This window comes from Ananas comosus, linkage group 1 (genome assembly GCF_001540865.1).
Source record: "Ananas comosus cultivar F153 linkage group 1, ASM154086v1, whole genome shotgun sequence".
NCBI classification, from domain to species: domain Eukaryota; kingdom Viridiplantae; phylum Streptophyta; class Magnoliopsida; order Poales; family Bromeliaceae; genus Ananas; species Ananas comosus.
Genome location: NC_033621.1, coordinates 17,170,455 through 17,176,454, shown reverse-complemented (window position 1 = coordinate 17,176,454; position 6,000 = coordinate 17,170,455).

Below are 6,000 nucleotides of genomic sequence, written 5' to 3'. Positions count from 1 at the left end.
CCTGATTCTATAGTGACACCAATTATAGTTGGTTAAGGTGTTCCCAGTTCATGAGATTGGATCGAGCTCACTTAGCCTGTCTGCACCTGTGGAGGTAGCTCCTCACAGGTAGTGCACTCCGGAGTTTGGCACGCGAGGGGGCCAGTGTAGTGCCCTTGGACTAGTGTAGTGTCCGCAGGCGGTCTCGGGGAAGGTGAATAGCTAGCCACCTCCCCTAGGAGACTTAGAGACGTGAGACTGTGGGCGAGCCTTGCGTTCGCCGAGAGATTGGGTAATCGGATGAATGGTTTCGTTGTTGAGCATGGTAGTATGATAGCCAGCCTTCTTACTATGAGTTCCATGCATGCATCATACTGGATTGAGGCATTGATAGATCATAGTTCATAACTGCTCATTACTGTTAGTGCTTTCAGTTTTATATACCTATTTATTTGCATATCTATCTGTGCCTGCTTAGACCAAGTGGGGAGATCGGCGGAGTCGGCGGCCGAACCTACTGGGACCTATTCGTAGTTCTCACTCCACCATGTTGAAGGTCCGAGTTCGAGCGCCCTTGGTGAGGATCGCGGCAAGGGCGTAGCGCCCCAGTGATATTGGTAGAGGCTACTATCCTTTATGCATTAGTCACACCCTGTACCTATTTTGAGAGTAGATCGATGTATAGGGTGAGGTTTTGAGAGGATTGTATATGATGTACAGGTTTGGATGAATGCAAGTTCTAATATTTGTATAAAGTTTAATGAGTTAGTAGTTAAGTACATATCTCTTTTTATCACTTGTATGCTTTACATGTGTTGCTTGCTCTCGTATGATAAGCACTGTTTGTGCTCTTGTGGTTGTTGTATGATTGTGTATGTATTCAAGTTGTTTCCTGGGAACTTGTTGTACACAATCTAGTAGTTCGAGCCTTGGGCGGACAGAAGAGGTGCTGTCCGTTCGGCGGTCCGTTCGTCGCTTCCCGAGACCGCGCCAAATGGGTAGCGGTCTCGGGGCGGGGGCGTGACAGTTGTGGTATCAGAGCGAGTGAGAGCAAGCAAGAGAGAGAGTCTAGGACTGACCTAAGAGACTCTAGGATGGAAACCCTATGGATTATAGGTGCGCGAGTGCGACGTGAACCTATAACGCGACGGAAGTTGATCGATTGGGTCGAAGTCGGTATTGATACTCTAGTGGTTTCTAGAGATGAATTAGGTGATACTAGTCCTTGGCTTAAGGCGGTTGTGTTGGCGGCCGACAACACAATGCCGAGAGTCAAGAACGGTACACTTATGTGCTTCCGTCTGATTAACGTAGTTAAGTTGTATCATTTCGTAACTGCGCAGACGTTGTCGGGTTAAATGATTAACTGATTGTTTGCGTTTCAGGAGCTAATGGCACTGAAGAGACGCTACGTGCGTAGGACTGCTCCGGCACCACCCCCAGGGGTGCCCAAGTTAGCTGTGCCTCCGGCGGCGCCAGAGCCAACTGGGCCTAGTGAGGTGCAAGAGTTGCGGGCACAAGTTGCTGTGTTAGCAGGGCGGTTCGATTGCCTCCAGGAGCTTATGGAGCGTCAAGTGGCAGCTGCGGCAGTTGGCCAAGGCCATGATCCGCCTGCGCCTTCGGTTCGCGCTTCCAATGCGGCCGAGGGTGTGGGCGATGCGCCGGTTCCGGTGGCGGCGCAACCCCCACCGGTGGATATTCCTCCTGCGGCGTCTAGATCTCCTACGCCCAGAGCAGCGGCTGAGGAGGCGGAGCGAGAGCAAGGCTACACGGTTCTCACAAGGTTTACGAAGTTCCACCTGCCTACGTTTGACGTAGAGGTGATAGACCCTCGGACAGTAGAGACATGGTTGGCATTGATGGAGATCCTGTTCGAGGACATCTATACAGAGGAGCGGGACAAGGTGAATTTGGCCGCTCATTGCTTTGATAAGTGGGCCAGGGTGTGGTGGAAGAGAGTACTTTCCCGATAGTGATAAGAGAAAGATGCGGGAAGACTTCAGGAAGCTTAAACAAGGCAACCGCACGGTTCGGGAGTACGAGCGGGAGTTCACACATCTTTTGAACTGCGTCCCGGACGTGGCGACAACGGAGCAAGATCAAGCAGATTGCTTTGTGAGAGGGCTCCGACCCGGCGTGTTTCGTATGGTGCATGCCTTCAAGTTTCATACTTTCGCAGAGGCTTTCGACCGCGCCTTATGGGTCGAGCACGGGAACGCCTGCGAGCATGAGGATCGTGAAGCGTTCGAGAAGGACAAAGGGAGGAAGCGACCGGGTGGTAGTTCGGGGGGACAATCGAGTTCCAGAAGGCCCCCGAAGTATCCACGATCGCAACCGAAGGGCCGCGGAGCGCAGCGGTGTATCTTTTGCGGCGGCGACCACTGACCCGGTATATTTGATCAGCGCCGAGGAAAGTGCTTTAGATGCGGGCAAGCAGGGCACATCGCACGCGACTATCCTTAAGGAGGGGCTTTACCTGCTCCGTCAGTTGCATCGGCCCCGGCGATTCCGGCTCGTTATGCAATGCCACCTGCTGCGGCGTCGGCTGGGCGTGTGGCGGCACCACGTCAACCTGAACCTACACGATCGGCTCCGAGCGGAAGGATGTATGCCGCTCAAGTGCATGAGGAGAAGCCCACCGAAGCCGAGGAGCGCAATGTAGTGGCAGGTATGGTATTGGTTAATGGTGTTCGAGCGAGAGCTCTTTTTGATACTGGTGCCTCACACTCGTTCATTAACCGATCGTTTGCACAAGTGCATGATATTGAGATTAGTCTGGGGGAGAGTGTTTGGCGTGTAGAAGGACCCGGACGATCATTCCTTGTTAGGAAGCGGTGTTTGGCGTGCCCAGTACAAGTAGGCGACTGGATCATGCCGATCAACCTGTTGGTACTAAAGAGATTGAAAGAGTTTCATGTGATTTTGGGCATGGACTGGCTCTCGAAGTATTATGTGACTATCGATTGCAAAATTAGAATGATCACATTTCGGGAGCCGGGACACGAGGAGTTTACGTACCGAGCTTGCAAGAGTTCGTGTTTCGCCGCAACGGTGTCGGCGACAAGAGCGAGGAAGCTAGTTAACAGTGGTTGTACGGCTTACTTGGCGACCGTTATGGAAGTCGACCGAGTGGTGCCGGCTTTGGAGGAGTTGAAAGTTGTGCGGGAGTTCCCAGATGTGTTTCCCATCGAGTTACCGGGGATGCCGCTGGACCGAGAAATTGAGTTCATGATAGACTTGCTTCCCGGGACCGCGCCGGTATCAAAGGCCCCGTATCGCATGGCGCCGGCTGAGTTAAGGGAGTTGAGGGATCAGTTGCAGGATCTTCTCGACAAGGAGTTCATTAGGCCGAGCGTGTCACCGTGGGGAGCACCGGTATTGTTTGTGCGTAAGAAGGATGGATCTTTTCGACTTTGCGTGGACTACCGCGAGTTGAATAAGGTCACTGTGAAAAACAAGTACCCGTTACCCTGCATCGACGACTTGTTTGATCAGTTACAGGGGTCGCGAGTGTACTGAAAGATTGACCTTCAATCCGGCTACCATCAATTGAAGATTAAGCCGGAGGATGTTCCGAAGACCGCGTTCCGCACGCGGTATGGACACTACGAGTTCACCGTGATGCCATTTGGGCTTACAAATGCCCCGGCTGCATTCATCAGCTTGATGAACCGAGTGTTCCGGGAATGTCTAGACCGATTTGTCGTAGTCTTTATAGACGACATCTTGGTGTATTCGCACAGTGAGGAGGAGCATGCGGAGCATTTGCGCACCGTACTTCAAATCCTTCGGGAGAAGAAGTTGTACGCAAAGCTGAAGAAGTGTGACTTCTGGCTCCGGGAAGTTGCTTTTCTCGGACATGTTATTTCCAAGGGCGGTGTTTCTGTGCACCCAAGGAAAGTAGAGGCTATTAAGAGTTGGCCGCGCCCGACGAATGTTGCCGAGGTCCGATGTTTTGTGGGCCTAGCAGGTTATTACCGACGGTTTGTGGAGGGCTTCTCGAAGATTGTGACTCCACTTACCCGTCTGACGCAGAAGGGCACCTGATTTATTTGGAGCAACGAGTGTGACCGGAGTTTTAAAGAGTTGAAGGAGAGGTTAACTTCGACTCCAGTACTCGCCTTACCGGTGCAGGGTGAAGATTATGTGGTGTATAGCGATCCGTCCTATCTGGGTCTGGAGTGTGTGCTTATGCAAGGCGGGAGAGTCATTGCTTATGCGTCCCGTCAGTTAAAAAGCTACAAGAAAAACTACCCCATACATGATTTGGATTTGGTGACGGTGATCTTTGCTTTGAAGCTTTGGAGACACTATCTGTATGGTGCTCATTGCAAGATCTACACCGACCATAAGAGTTTGAAATACTTGTTTACCCAGAAGGAGCTGAACATGCGGCAACGGCGATGGTTGGAATTGCTTAAGGATTACGATGTAGTCGCGGATGCACTTAGTCGGAAGTCGGCGGAGAACCTCGCCTTGTGGGTTACAAATCAGACGCCCCTGCAATTACAGATGGGGAAGATGGATCTCGAGGTGGTGGCTCCGAAAGTTCCGGCTAGGTTGATGACGTTGGTGGTCCAACCGACCTTATTAGAGAGGATCAAGGATTTACAATCCGCGGACCCGAATCTCCAGAAGGTGTGGCACAATGTTGAAAGTGGCCGTGGCGGAGATTTCAGCACGGACGCTAGTTGTAATATACCGAGAATTTGGAAAATAAATATCGAACTTTAGTCAAATTGACCAAAGTGCGAGGTTGGAACACTTCGGAAAGTCCGAAGGTGTTAAAATGATCAAAAGTGAGTTACGGGAGGTTTTCGAGAGCTAAAATTGTGAAATCTGCATTCTGCAGGTTTTCAGCTCTCGGGGACCGGTCTCTCCTTGTCCCTGAAGGAGAGATCGGTCCCCGAACGCGTGAAAAATGAGAAATGAGGAAAAATGGCTAAGTCCTGAGAAACCAGCTCTCGGGAACCGGTCCCTGTCTGAGAGACCGGTCCTCGAGAGACCGGTCCCCCAAAGGAGAGACCGGTCGCATTGCACGCAGCAGCTCTGGCTACGCTGGGAGAGCTCTCGGAGACCGGTCCCTAGTCGGGGAGACCGGTCCCCGAGCCCGAAATCTGCCCAGTCCAGGCAGTGTAATAAAGTGAAAGTTGAGGGGTTTAATTGCATTTTTGCAACCCATTGAGCTATGTATTGGGGTAAAAGAGAAATTTCTCTCATTTCTCACCCCCTCACACTCTCTCCTCTCTTTCTCTCTCTAGAAGACAAAGAAGGAGAAGAAGAAGAGAAGGAAAAGGAAGGAAAAGAAGAAGAAGAAAGTGGAGAAGATGCTATTGGAGTGAAGTAACTTCATCTTCTTCCTCTCTAGAGCAAGAAAGGAGCAAGCTTAGAGGTAAGCTTTGCCCCTTTTCATGTTAAATTCCAAACTAGGGTTTGGATTAGAGTAAAGATGGTTTTTATAGAACCTTTAGAGTATTTAAATCTTTTCTTTTGCTTCTTTAGAGATCAAAACCATGGTGAAGCTTGGGGTGAAAGCTTCAACCTCCTCTCATGGTGAAACCCTAAAATGGGTTTTGATAAAGCTAAGAATGATTTTGATGGACTCTTTAGAGTAGAATGAAGCTACTTTTGCTTCCCAATGAGATCAAACCCTAGGTTTGATGTATGCAATGGAGCTAGGGCACCCAAATTGGCNCACGAAATGCGGGAAACGGCGCTAGGAGTGGTCCCCGCGAGCTTGAGCCTGAACGTTGTACCACCTCACTCTTGATGCTTATCAAGGGTCATCTAAGCCGGCGGCTGAGGCGGCTAGAGGGGTGAACCAGATTCGTCCGTGTCTATCTATACGTTTATTTATCCATATATTTTGACTTTCGTGATTGTCTGTAAAGCATACAAGTGATATTAGTAGAGACTACTATCCTTTATGCATTAGTCACACCCTGTACCTATTTTGAGAGTAGATCGATGTATAGGGTAAGGTTTTGAGAGGATTGTATATGATGTACAGGTTTGGATGAA